This window comes from Aptenodytes forsteri, unplaced genomic scaffold (genome assembly GCF_000699145.1).
Source record: "Aptenodytes forsteri isolate BGI_AS27 unplaced genomic scaffold, ASM69914v1 Scaffold270, whole genome shotgun sequence".
In the NCBI taxonomy this organism is placed as follows: Eukaryota; Metazoa; Chordata; class Aves; order Sphenisciformes; family Spheniscidae; genus Aptenodytes; species Aptenodytes forsteri.
Window position 1 is genome coordinate 1,703,974 of NW_008794631.1, and position 20,001 is coordinate 1,723,974.

A 20,001-nucleotide genomic window follows, 5' to 3' on the forward strand; every position below is an offset into this window, starting at 1 on the left:
CAACTATTACTTTAGGTTGAAAATGATTTAACTTAAATCCTTTTCTAATGAACGTAAAGCAATCCAAAATAAATTTGCACCATATCCAAATGATATATTAATAATAATAATAAAAATAACACACAGCTTTTATGCACACACCCAGTGAAGTGAAATAATCCAGCAGGTCAGCAGAAAAAATTTTGAGCATCCAGGTCTTCTAAACCCAATCCACCAGTCGCCTGTCAGCCAACTGCCTTCACAATCACGTTCACACAAAATTTAGCACCAACAATCTACATAATTTTAAAAGAATATGGTTTCATTTAGATCCGTGCAATTCCACGTGAACAAAAACATCTAGATTTATTTTCAGTTTTTATTTTACACTATCAATGTTTTTTTGTGCTTGGTGATTTCAGTGTTTACAATGGTTTTCATGGCTGATGGTACTAAACTGAACAAATTTTATCTCAAGCCTTGAGGCTGAAGCAAAGCATCAGTGAAGCTAACAGAGCAGGAGATCAAGGATAAAATTGCCAAGATACAAAAGACTAAAGCAGTAAAATTTCAGCAACAGCTGGAAGCCCAAGGCCCCCAAGGGGCTAAGAAGTTCCCCTTACTGAAGTTTCTACTTTTTTTTTTTCCCCTTTTTTTTTTAAAAAGGACAATTAAAAATACCATGTTACAAGCTGATTTGGGTTTACAAAGGTCAGCCCTCAAATGGTAGTTCTTTTGTTCAAAACTCTTATCACATAGCACATGCTGGGATGCCAAAGGGACCAGGAGCAGGTCCCATCTTGTTTCATTAATGATCTAGGGGAAGGAGGTAGGTAGCGTGATAATGAAATGTGTGGATTATAAGAAACCAAGATGAGCTACAAATACTGAAGAGGAGAAAGAAACATTGCACTAGGACTAAGAGATTAATAAGGCTGAGAGAAGATAAAAGGAGATATCGCTTGAAATACATCACGGAAATAACAATCTTAAACACAGATACTTGCTGAGGAAAGCCCTGCAGAAGTAGCACAGTAGAAAAAGCTGTTAAAGACATGCATTTGCAGTGAAATACCGCACGTAGCTCAATGCAGCACAGGACCACGGAAGCCACTGGAGAGCTCACAGTTAATACTGTTCCTGACTATATAGCTTTGTTGAGATCACATCTGGAGCTGCTTACAGCTCTGTACTACACAAAAAGATACTGGAGAATATCTTCTTTCCCACTATAATTAAGGAAAAGAGTTCACAAGAATTAGGAAACTGGTTTCTGCACACTCTTGCAAAAGCTGGACACGCACATAGTTCGGATGAGAAAGAGCAAAACGGTGGTATGATTATGGTCAGCTCTTTGTACCTGAAGAGAAGAGCTGCAGATTTACCAGAGACCAAGAGGCACTAATCTGTGCATTAGTGTTGCCCACTAAGTTGCACACTTAAGATGTGTGACACTGCCACTGCACAGTGCCCTCAACGTCAATACATTTGAGGACTGGCTAGAGGACATCTAAGAAGCATAACAGCACAGAAATTAAGGAAGGGAGGTTTACAAAGATATTCAGGGGAAAAAAAATCTTCATGAAAAGGCTATAATATCCTAATGCATCTTTTTCTTTATTAGGCTGAATATGTAACATGTTAAAAATTAAAATGTAATTATAAAATTGTAACACAAAAAAAAAAATTATTTGAGCCATAAAGTAGTGCCCAAGATACTGCTTTCAAAACCTGTTATTTCCACAACACTGACTTCTTACAAATCACTCTTGTGTCTATTTCCACAAACTGCCATGCCAAAATGGGCAATGTGAATGGTTACTTTCAAACTCATGAAACACAGTGGATCCACTAAACCTAATGCATTAACTGTAATTATGGGCTAGCAGAACTGAAGTAATATAGCAGGATTTACCTCAATTTCACACAGCTTTGCCCGACAGCACTATACATGGCTATAGGGAACCTGGAATACTTCTGCATGGATCAAGGAACTACCATGAGTAAACTGTGGGAGAGGTGAGCTGACAGGTGACGTACAGACTGCAGCTATTTTTATTGTGTAACTCCAAAATGGGAGGCACTATGAAAACATGGCTTGCAATAATCCGGCTTCCCACCTCTACCCTGTATTTTTTCAACATGCAATATTTATTAGTCATCTAGGAGAACAACATAAACTTCACATTGATCTAACTGGCACATGCTATATCACAGTAGGTGAGATGATTAACATCAGAGATGTTTATCATCAGTATATTCTGACAAGCTTAGGCAGACCCTAAGAAATACAGGGTATAAAATTAAAAAAAATCTGTGGATTAAGGCTCCTTTACCTCATTTCATCAGGACAAAAAGCTTCCTTCCATCTTCATATCCCCCATTATGAAGTTCTCAATGTTTCATTTTATAGATCACCCAAAAATCGTATCAGAATAATACTGGTCTGAGCACACATTTAGACAAATGTATATTAAAAGGTTTTTATCTCTATTTATCAACACAGTTATGAATTGGGAAGCTGCTTTTGGAAAAAATCATGATAAATTTTAACTCCTCTGCAGTAGGCAACCCCAGGAGTTTCTGGAGGTAAGTTTTCAAAACAGAGTTAAAATATATGATTAAATTAATATCCTGATTAGTAACATGAGATTGCGTATATCTGAGATCAAAAACAGATTCCACCTTCAGTCACTTAAATCCCTCAAATTGTTTTGTGTATTTGTCAAACAAAGCACATTAGCACCCTCATGAAAGCAGCTTCTATAAACAAAGACACAGAATACCTCAGTCATGTTAATTTGCCTCTTGAAAAGCATGACTTAATGCATACATATCATTGAGTCACAGAAAGTTCATTTGTAGATCAAAATGTATTTTTAAGTCTTGAAAACTGAAAGTTCAAAGAAAATCAGTTACAGTGACAGAAGCATCAAAGACAGCTAAAAAACCCCAACTTTCCTGGAATTATTATTCATGCAGCTAGAGGGAAAAAAAAAACCCAAACCCACAACACATTTAAAGGGAGGGATGATAATTTGAGCATGATGGCAGAAGGAAGGAGAAAGGATCTTTTTCTGTAGTCATAAATTGTTCACACTAAGCATGATGGTGTAAGGTTTAAAGATGTTCAGGTTAAACAACTAGGCAATGGAAGAAACTACCCAGGGAGGTGGCTGAGTCAAGGATATGAGAGGTTTGCAAAGATAGGGTAGATGAAATCCTAGTGGGGATTAGTGAAGAGGAAGATACACAGGCTTTGAACTGGATGACCTAAAGGATCTTCTCCAATCCTATCATTTATGCTGCTATGATTCATCCTAAGGAGAACATTTTGGACTCTTATGAATTACTGGCTGAGTTTCCTGGATACTATTGTACATTAGTCTACTCTGAAGCATGTATAAAACTAAGTCAAAGTTGGCTTTGAAGTGTTTGATCTACAGTATTCAATGCTTCCCAGTCTCTTTTTCATACAGTGACTCAGAAAAAGGGCTGTTATAACAAGACAACAAAAGTTATTTTGAGTTCAGATTAAGTTAGAGAAGGGAGGCACCCCTTTCTTCAGCTATTCCCACTTAAAAGAGGAAAAAAACACCCCGTCCCATGGCCTGATGGTTAATATTGCTATTTCTAGACTTGACATAAAACAGCTTTAGAACAAACTACAGCTTTAAAGTAACTGTTTTTCATAAAATTTTGGATCCAAAACTAAATGTTCCGAATGACCAAAGTTAATAGCTCTTTTTGCTTTTTTATTAACAAAAGACGACAGATTTTTTTCCCAGCACCTTCAAGCCACATTTCTGAAAATCACGATAATTCTCTTTTTAAGAACTCCCACCTATTCACTGCTAATAATTTTCTTTATCATTATAAACTGCTTGAGAAAATATATACAGCTTCCTTTTTCTTAGTATTTAGTCTTTATTCCATGAACACAATCCAAAGGGTTTTTCAGAAAGTTTAAGAAAGTAACAGTATCTTGCTTACCCCAAGCAAACTTACACAGTTCAGTTGGAGTGCAAAAGGGATTCATGTAAAATCGACTCTAATGCGGTGCAGAAGATCGATCACCATGATGGACAAGCTACAAACTTTCCTACACTGCTTTAATGGGAGAAACCGGACTTCATCAGTATTCTATATCACTTTTTATGGAATAATAAACTGAGAGTAAGCCTTACCATTGCCCCCTAAGTCACCAGTGAATCACTGATCACCGCATACATAATTTAAAAATCCTGAGAGTTTTGTATCTGAAAGGGGAGTGATGGTAGCTGAATGAGTGGGAAGCATGGACTGACTCATTCATTAAAGAATTGTGTAAATCAAGTAAATTTGCTTTTCGTGTAGGCAGTAGTGTGACTGACAGAAAGGACTTCATTCGGTGAACTTTTCTTTGTCCTAAGGGACCATATACATCACAGGATGGATAATGTGAAACAACAGTTTCCATCACTCACTCTTAAATATGCCCCCTACTAACTGCAACTAACACGACAAGTCCAACCTATACGAAGCTATCAATAGTTAAGTTTCCAAACTGCCACAAAAGAGCAGAGGGTAGAAGTGGCAGCTTTTACCTTGGGGATAGCAGGATCTATTCCCACAAAACTTAAAAAACCTTGCTAAAAATCTTCCTTTTGTCAGTCTGACTTAATAGTGACATGTAATAGCAGTGTAACACAATGGAGATAACAAGGAGGTAACAACGGCAAAGGCAACATTTACCAAATGTCCACATATATTTCTTTTTTTTTAATTAACTTTTAAACACCTTACAAAGTTCTTGTGCATTCGTGCCCCTGGGCAGTAGCCCTCAATGGAGACTCTGCAGACATGGGCTTGTGGCAACTCAGGCTGACTGTGAAAAGGGACATGATAGGAAAAGTTATGGTGTCCCTTCCAAGGCAATTTCTTTGTTTCCTTGTTTTCCAAAGTACAGCAACTAAATATCCCTATCGTTAATTTTATACTGATAATTAATAACTTATGCTGTGCTTGTTTTGTATAATACTGTTGTCTTCAACCTTCATTACATTGTATGGTGTACACACACACACACACACACACACACACACACACACACACACACACACACACACACACACACACACACACACACACACACACACACACACACACACACACACACACACACACACACACACACACACACACACACACACACACACACACACACACACACACACACACACACACACACACACACACACACACACACACACACACACACACACACACACACACACACACACACACACACACACACACACACACACACACACACACACACACACACACACACACACACACACACACACACACACACACACACACACGTACCTATACACATCAACGTACCTATACACATCACTACTACAAAATTTTCTGTTGAGAACCCAAACACCTAAAAAGCATTAGAGTTGCCACCAATGAGTCCAAGGAATGAACAAGTAGATTGAATTACTGCCCATCTGTTCTGCGTAAGGTAAGGAGGTGTGCACCAATTCACAGTTCCTGGGATTATCAAGTACTCAACCTGTAAATGGTAGAATCAGACTCCTACATTTATAATGTTGCAAAGTTTCTATACTTTCTTTACATCTTTCTTCTGCTTCGCATTTGGAAAACACCCAAGACATATGAAATGTTTCTAATATAAAGTTACCAAATTTGAACATCAGGAAAAACATCCAGTGACATGACCAAAGATTCCCAAGGCGCACAGCTGCTTCTTTTAATGACCCCGGTCACATATATACACACACACACACACTCTGCTGGAATAAACACATTCTGTAAGAAACAAGGAGCTGCCAAAACACCAAATCTAGCTTACATTTATAGATATCAAGGAGAGAACAAGAGGAATGGGATGCTGGTTAGTTTGAAGCAACGTAGAGCTCTGTAAGCAGCACTTCTAATAACAGTATTCTAAGCTCCATTCAGGAAACAAAACAAAACAAAAAAATCCAAAAGTTATTACAGAGCAAACTGAATATGCTTGCAGGAAGACAAGCTGCTTAAAAAGCAGTTACCTATCTGAAATGAAGTCATTGATCATTACTGTGGGAAATGTAATTTCAATGAAGCCAAAATTGTGGATGAAAAATGCCTATTTTCTCCAAATACCTGGCTTATCACAATCACCTATCAAATCCTGGACATTTTTCTAGGAAAGGTTGCAAATTTTTTGAGAAATGGTTGTTTTCATTTAGAGATGATCATAAGAAGAAATCACAAATGACACATTTCAGCTGGATCAGATACTTCTTGCCAGGAAGTAAATCCCTAAAAAACGAGTTTGCTTTTCAGTGGCCAAACCTCCCTTCTTTCTAATTAGCTATCAACCTTTGTTAGGGTGGTAAATTAATTCAATGGCTTCTAAGGCAAATACACACAATACAAATCTAAAACGTAACTAATTATGGCCACACAAATGTCAGTGCTTCAATGTATTCTTTGTCATGCTTGTATCTTCCCATTCACTGCAACCCAAAATCCTACTAAGCTTTTCAGAAATTCTGGCTCTTTAATAATTTGCTGTCAGAAAAAAAAAAAAACCCTAACAAATATTTGGGCCATGTACATTGAGATTAGACAGATGATAATATATTAAAAACAGGGTCTTTTTTGCAAAGACGTAACTCTTCACTTTTTCCCGGGGAGAAGTAATGCCATAGTAATCAGTCGTTGTGCTGTTTTGTTGACTTCCCAGACAGACAGACCGACCAGCCAGCTGACTATTAACAAATCCTTTATCTTCCCAGACAAGTGATCACCATGACAGATAGGCAAAACTCCAGGGGCAGGTTAGCTTTAGGGCAAGATTTTCCACCATTTTCATATGAATGGCAGTGAATCCTACTCCTGGAGACAGCCACCCAGCGTCTGCCTGCAGGAAGATCTAAGATCCTTCACGGATATGATACATATATTACAGTCAATTTCTACTCTTATAGGTTGGCTGCAGCTCATAATTGACATCTGAAGACCTACAATCTCCCTGTTAGTTTTCAAACATTCCTCATCTACCTATGTAACTTTAGCTAATACAGAGCAAACTTTTCAGCTGAGATGATTTTGTTTAAAAAATTGCAAATGCGGGTCAAACAAACCATCAGTCAAATTTCTGCTGAATTTGTCAGATCAATTTGGCTAAAAAAAGTAAATAATTACAGCATTTTTGATATTTTCAAAATCTTTTGAATTTTGATTTCACAATGAAGTAATGCAAATAAACTTCCTAAAATATAATGGCTTTAAAAAAAAAGTTAGCAGATACAAAGTCTAAGCAAAATACTTCATTTGAGGAGAAAAAGAGAAACCTGAATCAATCATTGGAGGTTGTTCCAAAATAATAAATTTTCTAATTTTTTTGCTTCAAGTCAGAAACTTAAAAAACCCTCAGTTATTCAGAGCTCTGCTCATTAGTGTGTACCTGTATCTTAAGTCAAAATAGTGCAGTTATCCTTTTAATATGCAGGATATAATTGTCAGAATGAAGCTTTCAACAAATTTAGCTACAATACATACATGCAAATTATATGTGGCTTTACCCAACATCAGCTTCAGTAAAACATAGAATAAAAAGTATATTGTGTTTATAGGGGAAAAAACCCACATTTTTGTGAATGATGAGTCTGATATAGACTTGCATTTAGGGCCTGTGCTGTTCTTCTTGTGCATGTTTAACTTGTATGGCCACAAAAGTCAGAAATAAAAAACCCTCAGTTATTCAGAGCTCTGCTCATTAGTGTGTACCTGTATCTTAAGTCAAAAGTTATCCTTTTAATATGCAGGATATAATTGATAATTGGAAGCTTTCAACAAATTTAGCTACAATACATACATGCAAATTATATGTGGCTTTACCCAACATCAGCTTCAGTAAAACATAGAATAAAAAGTATATTGTGTTTATAGGGGAAAAAACCCACATTTTTGTGAATGATGAGTCTGATATAGACTTGCATTTAGGGCCTGTGCTGTTCTTCTTGTGCATGTTTAACTTCTATGGCCACAAAACAACTTAGTACCTTCATACGTAAACGTCAGTTTCTCCAGTAGAGATTTCCAACATTTTCTTTATAGCCTACGGTACACATAAGCCCATGGCTCCTCAGTACCAGAAAGATACAACAAAATAGAAGAAATTCCAAAAGGAACAGCATAAATAATTGTTTTTTTGCTTCAAGTCAGAAACTTAAAAAACCCTCAGTTATTCAGAGCTCTGCTCATTAGTGTGTACCTGTATCTTAAGTCAAAATAGTGCAGTTATCCTTTTAATATGCATGATATAATTGTAAAAATGAAGCTTTCAACAAATTTAGCTACAATACATACATGCAAATTATATGTGGCTTTACCCAACATCAGCTTCAGTAAAACATAGAATAAAAAGTATATTGTGTTTATAGGGGAAAAAACCCACATTTTTGTGAATGATGAGTCTGATATAGACTTGCATTTAGGGCCTGTGCTGTTCTTCTTGTGCATGTTTAACTTGTATGGCCACAAAACAACTTAGTACCTTCATATGTAAACGTCAGTTTCTCCAGTAGAGATTTCCAACATTTTCTTTATAGCCTACGGTACACATAAGCCCATGGCTCCTCAGTACCAGAAAGATACAACAAAATAGAAGAAATTCCAAAAGGAACAGCATAAATAATTGTGTGATTTTGTGGAAAACACAAAAGAGGGGAGGGAGAGAAATAAAATAGCCAAAGGCAAAGCAACATTAGGAATTTAGTGCAACGAAGAGATATAAAAGAGGATCAAGAAGATGAAGTCAAGGAAAGGAATATTCAAGGCTGCTTTGATGCCATGTATTTTCCCAAGGGAAGTGGTGGAAGCCACATGGCTTATGACATTTGCAAATTAGTACCACAATGAAGACAACAATCTGGTGGTGTCAGGGAGATGGTCAAGCTGATATAACAGGAGTTTTCCATTTCTAACTCCTATTATCATACAATAGATCTGAGGTGCTACAAATTCCTAAGTGTTTTGTAATCACAGAAACATCAGCTTTTGCTTACCATCAAGTATTCAGCAACTGAATATTCTTCAATATGTTGCTCCTTTTAGCAATGGAACATTACAGTGCAAATGATAAAATCATATTCAAGATTTCCATGGATTCTTCTGGAAATAACATAACAGGATTTTACCATTTGATATCATTTTTCCTTTGGAGTCTTGTGGGAAAAAGGCATTGGTAGAGAGGCAGGTTTGAGGAAAAATACGTTTTAAAAAAAACAAAGGAAAAGAATACTTTTGTGTAATACTTTCCAATCTTGAATTTCACACATTCCTTTTAAGCTACAGTATATGAGAAAAATGCTCTAAGAGGTTTTTTCCAAATGCAATCTTTTGATAAGTTGCAGTGTTGGCTTAAAAGCAAAAGAACAAAGAGCCTGTATTAAAGTAACAGATGAAATGTCTTCTAAATGGACACATAACTTTCTTCTATTGCTCACCGAAAATCTGTATCTGCTTGGTTTTTTTGTTTTGGTTGGGGTTTTTAAATTATTTTTTATTTTTTTATTTATTAACCTTATCTTTGCAAATGCAAAGTATGTTTTTGGGGGATAAATGGGTAATGCAAGAGCAGTTCGTATTTTTTATCTGATACATATTCTAAACTGTCATAGTATCTCTCTATACCAAAGACCTGTAACGTAATGTTCCTTATTTCCATGACTTTTCCACTGAGATCAGTCTTGTCTCATATAGATGGAAGTAGAGTTACCGCCTGCTACACCCCTAGATATTTCCAGGCATATCTTGACCTTAGTAGCTATAATGGCAATTTCAGTACTCGCAACAAAAATTGTAAAGCTACTCAGATTTGATGACCCAGTTAAGAATTCCTTCAGGCCCAAATCTGTGCATTTCTGAATGATGACTAGAAAGTTCTGGGCCCTCCAACCTCACACCAAAATCAGCAGAACCAGAGGGAGAGCAGCACTTTGCAGCACTGAGCCTTTTAGCACCTCCAGAAAAAGTAGTGGAAGCCAACATGCCTGCATCGGTTTTAAATGTATTATGAGTTTTCTCATGGGCTCAGGAAGCAATAAAAACTAAGTATAGTCAGACTGCAGGAAAGCAATATAGCTTTCATCATTCTATGATTTTCTGTGACTTTAGGGAAAACATGCTCAACTTTTATAGACAGGCAATTTGGTACTACAAATTTTCAGGAGACGTCACTGCTATGGGATTCCCACAACAAACACAGGTTATGTTCAAATTACTGTTTTCTACAAGTACACTGCTCAAAATAAATTTGTCATGTAAATGAGCTGGTTTAATTACAGCGCAACACAACTAACTGTCCTAGATCACAGGCTTCTTACTGAACTGGACACTAACGATGCTAGGAAGAGCAAATGATTTCATTCTGGTGGTCATGTAATGTTAAGATTATTTCCTCATTGACTAATAAGGTAAGTGCCTGAACAAAGCTAAGAAAGCAAAGACAGACATGCTAAACCAGAAAAAAAAAAATCTAGTAAGGTAAACAATTTCGAGAAAATACACTGAAATACAGTGAGAAGGAGATCCTTTGTTGTGCAATGTTTCAATTTATCAATCACTTTGCGGTTCTTCCCAAGTTCGGAAGAAGTTTAAATAACATCAGTGGCTTAGACCATTTAGAAACAAAATGCCAAATCCCAACATAGGGTTATGTTAGTTAAAGGGTATGCCACAAATAGTTAAAAAAAAAAAAAAAAAAATCTTTGATTTAAGGTCAGGTACTGTGAATACTTTCTGTGGTTTATGCATAAGTAATTCCACTGAACTTAAGGAGCCCTACTGGAATTCTCAAACATGTAAATGCTTGCAGAAGTAGAGCCTAATTTTCATACTATATGTTTCTAAAGCTGCTAACTGATTTTCTCTTCCTATTCTGATATGAGTAGCAGAATATATTATCAATTAATGCAAACAAATAATCTCTCTTGAAGTATGAAAGTCAGGTTTCCCAAACTCCGCAGTTGTGTATATATAGTGGAGAAAGAGCTGGTTTTGGAACTGCTTTATTTCTACTCTGCCTTTCATCCACCTGAGACAGCCTAAACACAGTTCAGTCATACTTGAAGGGAACCTACCTGACAGAGGAACCTCACGGGCTTCTTTATAGTCTGATTCAACTTAATGCTGTTCTTCCATACTTGATGCATGCAAGGTCCACAAACCTGTGGTTGAAGACAGTATCTAGGCCACCATTACCTGTCTTTATTTATGTAAGCAATAATGTACGCCTCCCCAGGAAGGTGGACATCCAGGTTTTCACAAGCCACCTTGAAGTCAGTGAAAGTCCTCCTCAACAACGTAAATCTGTTCCTACTTAACAGCTTACAGGACAGAGCTTTAAGACTCGGGTTTACTAGTTCAGAGAGTAGTCAACTACTCATGCATGATACTTAATCAGCTCCAATTCCAGTTCAGAAAAATGTCTCCAACCACTTAAGCATATGATCAACTGAGATCAGTGGAACTGAATGCACCATGTATGTGTTCAAATTACCGAGATAAGTTGGGTACATGCACAAGCACCGTCTTAACAAAGAATCTAAGTATAACATTGCTTTCCTAAATAAGGCCCCAGAATTCTCTGATGCTATAACACATTCTTTCAACCTATACTCCAAAAGTGGTTATATCAATGCATTTATGTATTTCAATTTTATTTCAAATATAACCTTGCTAAAATATTGATTTTGGAAAAATCTTTGAAACACGACAGTGGGTTTGTGTATAGTTTTTCCTTTTCTCTTCCTCTCTCCCTCCTCGATTTTGCTAATGATCTCTGAAACTCTGGTGTAAAGGAACTGTGGTGAAACATTCATGTTCTGAATGAAATATAAACCGCTAATGAACAATGCTCATTTAGTAACAAAAAGGAAACAAGGGTTTGGTTGTTTTTTTTTTTTTTAATATATTGCATTTTACTGTGCACATGACTTGCAAGTAATGTTGGTATGAGTTTTTTGTGGGAGGTTTTAAGTCTAAAAATAACTTGGTGACATCACCCAAGGAAATACCTAATCATATATTACATTTAACTCAATACAATTTTGTTTAAAACTTTCTTAGGAAACAGATGCTTTTCTGTCTCCAAAGTGTTCTCAAAGGAGTCTCTGCTTTTACACATGGCATTTCTGATCTCTCACTGCGGGAGAGCTTTACATCAGAGTTCACACAGAGCTCCAAAAGCTCCACTGGAGCCTCTCAAGATGATAGTTTGGGCAAAAATGTAAAGAGAGATAGGTTATTGAGAGAGATTCTGTTGCAGCAAAAGTGAAATCTAAATAAAGTAGATGGAGATTTATCAAAATGTAGACATAGTCCCACTGTGCCTGCCCATTATCTGCTTCTGCTAGGATCTTGCAACAAGCTGGATACTATTGCTTCTCTCCCAGTGCGTTTGCAGTTTAGGGGTCTTGTTGCTGTAATCAGGGATTTTGTTGGAAGAAAGGCAATATATATCACATGTAAGATGTTTTGAAAGGAGCTGTGGGTTAAGGTATAGATCATTTTTGCTTTTAACCCTTACTTGGAATGGTGTGTAAGAGAGTTTTCCAATCTGTCATCCATGAAGTCATGGTCTGCAGCCCATGAAACCACATTAAACAGGAAAATAAACATCATCCTTACAGTATTTTCAGCTAAAGGTGCAAAGATATGATCATCTGCAGGAAATGGGCCAGCAGAAATACATGATTGTGAAAGTGTGAAAACCACTCATTCAATGGTGTGTGAAGATGAAAAGTAGAGGATCAAATTGTAATTTTACCAGTATTAGTCTAAACTACAGGTGATGAACAAGAAAACAGTAAAACATATGAACAACAAAACCAATGCGTAACAAAGTTTCAAATACACTATTTAAAGTAGCACCTACCCTTCTCTCATGCCTTTTGGAAGGCAGTAAAACAGAAGCACTTTTGAAATAGGTCCAAGTATTAGCATCTCATTTAATGGGTTGCAGTAAGGACTACCAAGTAGGTCAAGACGGACAATTCCTTCAAGCATGGTGGAATAGTCTGCTGGCTCACACTTAACATGACCAGATCTTTTCCACCCACACAGGAGAATTCAAATTGTGCCATCAGAAATAGTATTTCCCTGAAGGATTCCATATGCGTTACCAGACTGAGTCCCTGTGCAGTAGCTTGGAAAAGGATAGCTAGTCATTTTAACAAGTTACAGATTTAAAAAAGAACAAGTTATTCTCATATCTATCACACATCATGCATGGGATGACAAGTTAAATGACTTCATGTTTGTAAAGCTAAACTGGATCACATTGAGATACCTATCTTCAGAGATGCTGCAACACCATTTCCCATTCAAGCCAAGACTGTTTTGAATGACTTCCTAGAAATGCTTCTAATACTTCTTTACCTTCTAAATTCCAGGATCAAAATGTTCTTTTCCTTTATTCTTTCTCTTAAATCTGATCTAGAAATCCCTTTATCTGGCATATGATGCCACCTTCACATGACAATACCCATATCTGGCACATTTCAAGCCTCATCTGTTTTTCCAGGCTCTTCCAGGAGAGACAGAAATATATAAGGAGGATGATAAAGTCTGAATACAGTTTGAAATAAAGCACTTACCTTTGTGAGCTCTTTCTGAGTCATTTTGACACACTGAGCTCTGGATTGGACTCGATGACACACTGAACTCTTTTGACACACTGAGCTCTACAGTAGGACTCGATCTTAAAGGTCTTTTCTAACCTAAATGATTCTGTGATCCTCTGATTAGTGCAATCTATCTAAAACTTTGAGTGGAGACTTTTGTAAATGTGACTAAGTAATTTTAATTAACTTAATTAGCTGATGGAAATAATACAAGGCTCTACCATATCTTCCTTAAAGGCATGTGCTCATTTGTCCACAAAGCACATCATCTACTTTCTTAATCAATGGGTATTCAAATCATGACAGGAACTAGCATTGGGCTTCAGGATGGGAGCAAAAAGTGACCCGCAAAGCTCGATGGGATTATGAGTCAACTGAAGTCATGAGTCAACAGCAGCCTGTTGCTGACTGACTCTGCCTCACCAGTAGGTGTTACTTTAGCCATTAATGCAGATTGTTGTATGGCTGCAGGGATATGCATGCCTGCCAAGGTACATAAAAAATATCCAAACCAAACTAAAATCTGCCAGATTCTGAAAATATCATGTAACACCCTGCTCTGTATCTGCAACAGCATCCAAAGTAATGTTTGGGAGAGCTGACCATGATCACACCCATCCCTATGTCTGCAATACAGCCTGAAGGTTTTCCATTGACGGCTATTCCACTTAATCAGTCAAAGCGATGCTTGGCTATTTGATTGCTGTGATTTAACAGAGTAATAACAATAATCCAGACTATGCTTAAACCACTCACAGTACTTCCAAAACTGTTTATTAGCATTGGCTTCTGCTTTACTAGCTATTTTCAACACCCTTAATACTGAAGTTCCTCCTCTGGCACCTCTGAGAAGGCCAAGTCTATATGAAAAAGGCGGCCTTATTTTTTGTTTGACTGAGTATTTGATAACTGCACTTAACTTCACAGTTTATTTATTTAACCTCAGCTCAGGCTAAAGCCATCTAAAATGCCCTATGCATCGTAACTTTAGGTCCAAGACAGAACTGCATACAGAACACAGTCTCTTTCATCTCTCTCTCGAAATGAAATTCAATAGCTCCTCTTCAACCTATGAGTCAACTGCAAGGCCATTTAATAATCTCATCCTTTTATTGCAATCATAGGATGAAAATTCAGGTCCCCGTGCTCAACATCTCTGAGCAGAGTATCAGACATATCAGACTGAGGATTTCTGTCATGCTTTCACCAAATCTTATCTTTGAGCTAGTACTTTCCAACTGGTAAACGAGCCTGTTTCTGAAGACCTTCAGAATGCGAAGCTCATCACTGGCAGTCTATTCTGTCATATTCTTTCAACGCAAATAACACTTTCCATGGACTGGAATGACTTCTTTCTTAATGTATAAATTTCATCCTTCTTAACATTAGAATTCACAGGAACCAAATGCAGAATTTAAGACTTACGCCCCAACAGAAGTCAACATTTCACCAAGCAGTCATTCAGATTGGACAAAGAAAAGGGCATTTCCCCTTAAAAGTAGGTTTTGTTCGACAGGCAAGGCACAAGAACAATACACAACAAAATGATTTGTCTTTTGAACATAAAACACCTCACATTTGTTTTCTGAAAAACGTTATCCGACTGCTTAATGTACACACTGATATTTTTATCAATGTTTCTATAAAACTTACACAACCTTTTTTGTCTACACAAATACAGTACGTGAAAGGCAGAAGTATGCAGCCTTTCATCTATACATAATATGAAAGAACAGCATTTCTCTAGGAAACTTTTTTTATTGTAAATCCAATGCTCATAAAAGCAGTGGAATTGAAAGCAGGTGGGATGCAGTACAAGGGTTTCTCATCGTTCTAAGCACACAGTTCAGCTCGCTCAAATAATAAAACCCCTATGCTCTTTCAATCTTGTACTTCTTTTAAAGATAGGCCACTCAATTGTGCCAAACAATGTGTTGTCCAACTTGGACTAAACTGAGAACACTAAGCTCATTTGCCTAGTGAACTGTGCTGTACTTGTACAATTTCTACATTACAAACAGACATTATCTACAAGAAAAAAGAAATTAAAACTTTCTAAAGTCAGCACTGTTTCCAATTTCTTATATTACTGGTGAAATCTTAAAAGATAATATACTTGAGATTAAAACTTATAAAGAACATTATTACCATGATGTAAATATACCCAAACATGCTCGTATATAATTAGGTAATCGTGTACATACATACATTCATTCTGCCAATTCTGCACCGTAACTATTATTTATATTTTATCTGATAGCTGGAAAACACTCCTTAGACCATTTTCTTTAAAACTGTAAACAGTAGATAGCATCATCCTTAACACTCATTAAAGATTAACAAGTTGCTAACAAAACTTTTACCACATTCATTTTTTGCTAACTTAAAAGTAAGAAAAAGATAAAAGGGTAACTTGCATCCCATTATGTTGAATTGTAACAGTGAGAAAGAAAAACAAAGAAGATAAAGTAGAGGTTTACACAGTAAACCTGCTGATAGCTGAACTTTTTGAGATTAAAAAAAGGCTATAAAACAACTTGAAATAGTTGGAAGTATTTAAAAGATCAGGTAACTTTCTGGTGTCTTTCATTCTTCCCACCTCACATTATCTATTTTCATAATAATCTTTTAAATTTGGCTCGTGGCTGGTATCAAACACTAAAATGAGGAATGACAGCAGGAACAGCTTTTTTCTTTGAAATCTGACTTGCCAAGGAGTGGAACTGTCACCCAAATTTGCAAAGGTTCTTCTGAGATCTGTATAACTTTGAAGTGCCAAGAGGCCAGAATAATGAAATCAGAATTTTTTTAAGTCTGATTGTCAGTAGTTGTACTGGACAAATATATATACTCTGAACTGTGCAAAGTCTGTGATTGCAACTCAGTTCTGGAAGTGGAATGCTTGCTTTATGGAAAATGTTGGTATTTGCCATAGTTTTTCAAATTTGCAAAGGTTCTTCTGAGATCTGTATAACTTTGAAGTGCCAAGAGGCCAGAATAATGAAATCAGAATTTTTTTAAGTCTGATTGTCAGTAGTTGTACTGGACAAATATATATACTCTGAACTGTGCAAAGTCTGTGATTGCAACTCAGTTCTGGAAGTGGAATGCTTGCTTTATGGAAAATGTTGGTATTTGCCATAGTTTTTCATTCTCAGCTATATCAAAACATGGAAATATAACAAAGAATGAAGCTTTTCACTAAGTTTCAGATTGGCAATGTCACCATAAAACAAGTGGTGGTTATGAAGAACAACAGAAATGACAGTCTCATTTCCTATCCTGATTCCTATTCCTGATTTCTGTCAGATTGACATACTCCCTCTCCCACAGTTTGCCCAGCTAAACCCACCTATGTCCCCTCTCATCTTACCTCACAGTACCCTCAGCTACCCTTCACATCTACTAATTTCCTCCCAAGCAAAAGCCACGAATTAGGCTGGTTTTGAGGTAAGGGTGTACTTACTCAAGATCACATCAAATGCAACAGGTAACTGTTAAATTCCTGTTTGAGCCTCCCCCCTAATAATCTGAACCTTTCCTTTACACCCACCTGACAACTTTATGAAATTTGTATTAAATGATATGTTTTTTGAGATGTTTATCTCTCTTTAAAATGCATCAGAAACTGGCCATGAGGATTCAACAAGGGTGGGGAGAGAAGAACAAGAGACAGCCATTATGATTACATAAGGTTTCAAAGCAGGTTAAAAATGAAAGCCATTTTTGTTAGATAAGAAGTAACCAGACATAACTGGACATTTTGAAATTATAATTTTGGGAGATTCCAGTTCAGCAAATCCAAATGTCCCATTTCAATATGTCCAATTGCTTCACGTCAAACAAAAATAGATGCATTTTCGGCTTGGTTTCCTGCAATCCATCTGTGTCTCAGAGATATTCACTGAAGTTGTGTGAAAACCTTCACATAAACTAAGTCACCACAGGGGAAAAAAAATGGTATTGTTGATTTTCCCTGGATAAGAGTAGCTTTAGATGAGAAATTTTGGAGAATCAAAAAACCACTCAAAATCAAATGCCCACACCCTGACATTTAATTACATACTCTACTAGGAAAACAGTCTATAAGGAAGCACTTCTAAGTTAGAGGCTTGTATTAAATTTAAAAAATAACCCCATGATTTATACCACCAGTTAGCTTTATAAAATGCCACATGTTAAAAAGCAAACATAATTTAAAAAGCAGGGTGAATTCAATACCTCTAAAAATGCATTCCTGTTTGTAAGTGTTCTGTAGAAAGATGGTACTGAAAACTGGATCATTTGAAGAGATAAAGAAAATGCCCTTTAAGTGGAGATGCCTGATTTTACCCCGGGTTTCTGTGGAACGCAGCATGGGGCTCGTCAACACAAGCTCTGTCCCACGCGGGTGTGATTACATACTCACTAGGAAAACAGTCTATAAGGAAGCACTTCTAAGTTAGAGGCTTGTATTAAATTTAAAAAATAACCCCATGATTTATACCACCAGTTAGCTTTATAAAATGCCACATGTTAAAAAGCAAACATAATTTAAAAAGCAGGGTGAATTCAATACCTCTAAAAATGCATTCCTGTTTGTAAGTGTTCTGTAGAAAGATGGTACTGAAAACTGGATCATTTGAAGAGATAAAGAAAATGCCCTTTAAGTGGAGATGCCTGATTTTACCCCGGGTTTCTGTGGAACGCAGCATGGGGCTCGTCAACACAAGCTCTGTCCCACGCGGGTGTGATCAACACGCTGGCAGGACCCCATCAGATACCTCCATGCACATGTACAAACTCAGCACAGTGCTGGAGTCTCCACCACGTGCCCTGAGCACAGCTCTGCCGGCCTGCATCAGAGGTGACTAGGAGAGCTGTAACCCCTTCGCACCTTTCTGGCCCTGGGCCTCTCTCAGGGCATGGAGGAGATTTCTATGAAACTGGTGGAAACCAACTTCTGTGGGCTGCTGCCCAAGGAATAAAGGAGAGGACAGGAATCCATGGAGCGAACACTTCTCAGGAAGTGTTTGCAAAAACAGGTGCTCATTTTCAAAAGAAAATAATCAGGTCTTTTTTTTTTTTTTTTTTTTTTTTTTTTTTTTTTTTTTTTTTTTTTTTTTTTTTTTTTTTTTTTTTTTTTTTTTTTTTTTTTTTTTTTTTTTTTTTTTTTTTTTTTTTTTTTTTTTTTTTTTTTTTTTTTTTTTTTTTTTTTTTTTTTTTTTTTTTTTTTTTTTTTTTTTTTTTTTTTTTTTTTTTTTTTTTTTTTTTTTTTTTTTTTTTTTTTTTTTTTTTTTTTTTTTTTTTTTTTTTTTTTTTTTTTTTTTTTTTTTTTTTTTTTTTTTTTTTTTTTTTTTTTTTTTTTTTTTTTTTTTTTTTTTTTTTTTTTTTTTTTTTTTTTTTTTTTTTTTTTTTTTTTTTTTTTTTTTTTTTTTTTTTTTTTTTTTTTTTTTTTTTTTTTTTTTTTTTTTTTTTTTTTTTTTTTTTTTTTTTTTTTTTTTTTTTTTTTTTTTTTTTTTTTTTTTTTTTTTTTTTTTTTTTTTTTTTTTTTTTTTTTTTTTTTTTTTTTTTTTTTTTTTTTTTTTTTTTTTTTTTTTTTTTTTTTTTTTTTTTTTTTTTTTTTTTTTTTTTTTTTTACATATAGTTCTGATGAAGCACTGAATGAAGGGCCTCATCCTCACAAGTGTAAGAACGATGGGGGATTCTTTCAGCTGGTACCACACAACCCTGAAGTGCACCACCAAAGTGACTCTTTAACAGATCGGCAGGGAAAAGAAAGGTGGTTATGCATCTGGCACACGCACACCAAACACAGAGTACCTCTGTGCTGGCGAAACTCTCCGTTGGGAACCTACAAAAAACCTGCTGGAGCTAAACTGAGCAGAATTTGACTATTTTAAAGGAATACTGGGTATTATTAAGCAACCTTTAGAATGCTGCTCCTCACTGGGGCACACCACTTAAGAAAACACAGCATGGTAACATGAAAACATATGCCAGCAATCTTCACTGTTCACAGATTTTAAAGAACAGAAGGGCTTAGACTATGATGATCTCAATACCACCATCCAGTCGGGTGCCTGGAATAATACAGAATATAGAATTTCACCCAATAATTTACTCAACAAGCCCTTAACTTCAAGTTGAGCTTTTTGATGTAAAAACTTCCAAATGAAGAATGAATCACATCTGTAAGGAAGTTATTCCTCTCTGCCCAAAATTTGTCCTTTATTTCTAGGTCCAAATTTTTCTTGCCTCTGCTTCCAGCCACGTACATATGCAATACATTGGCTCCAAAATCATTATCTGGTTTTGTTCATCTCTACTTTACATCAAACAAAACACAAGA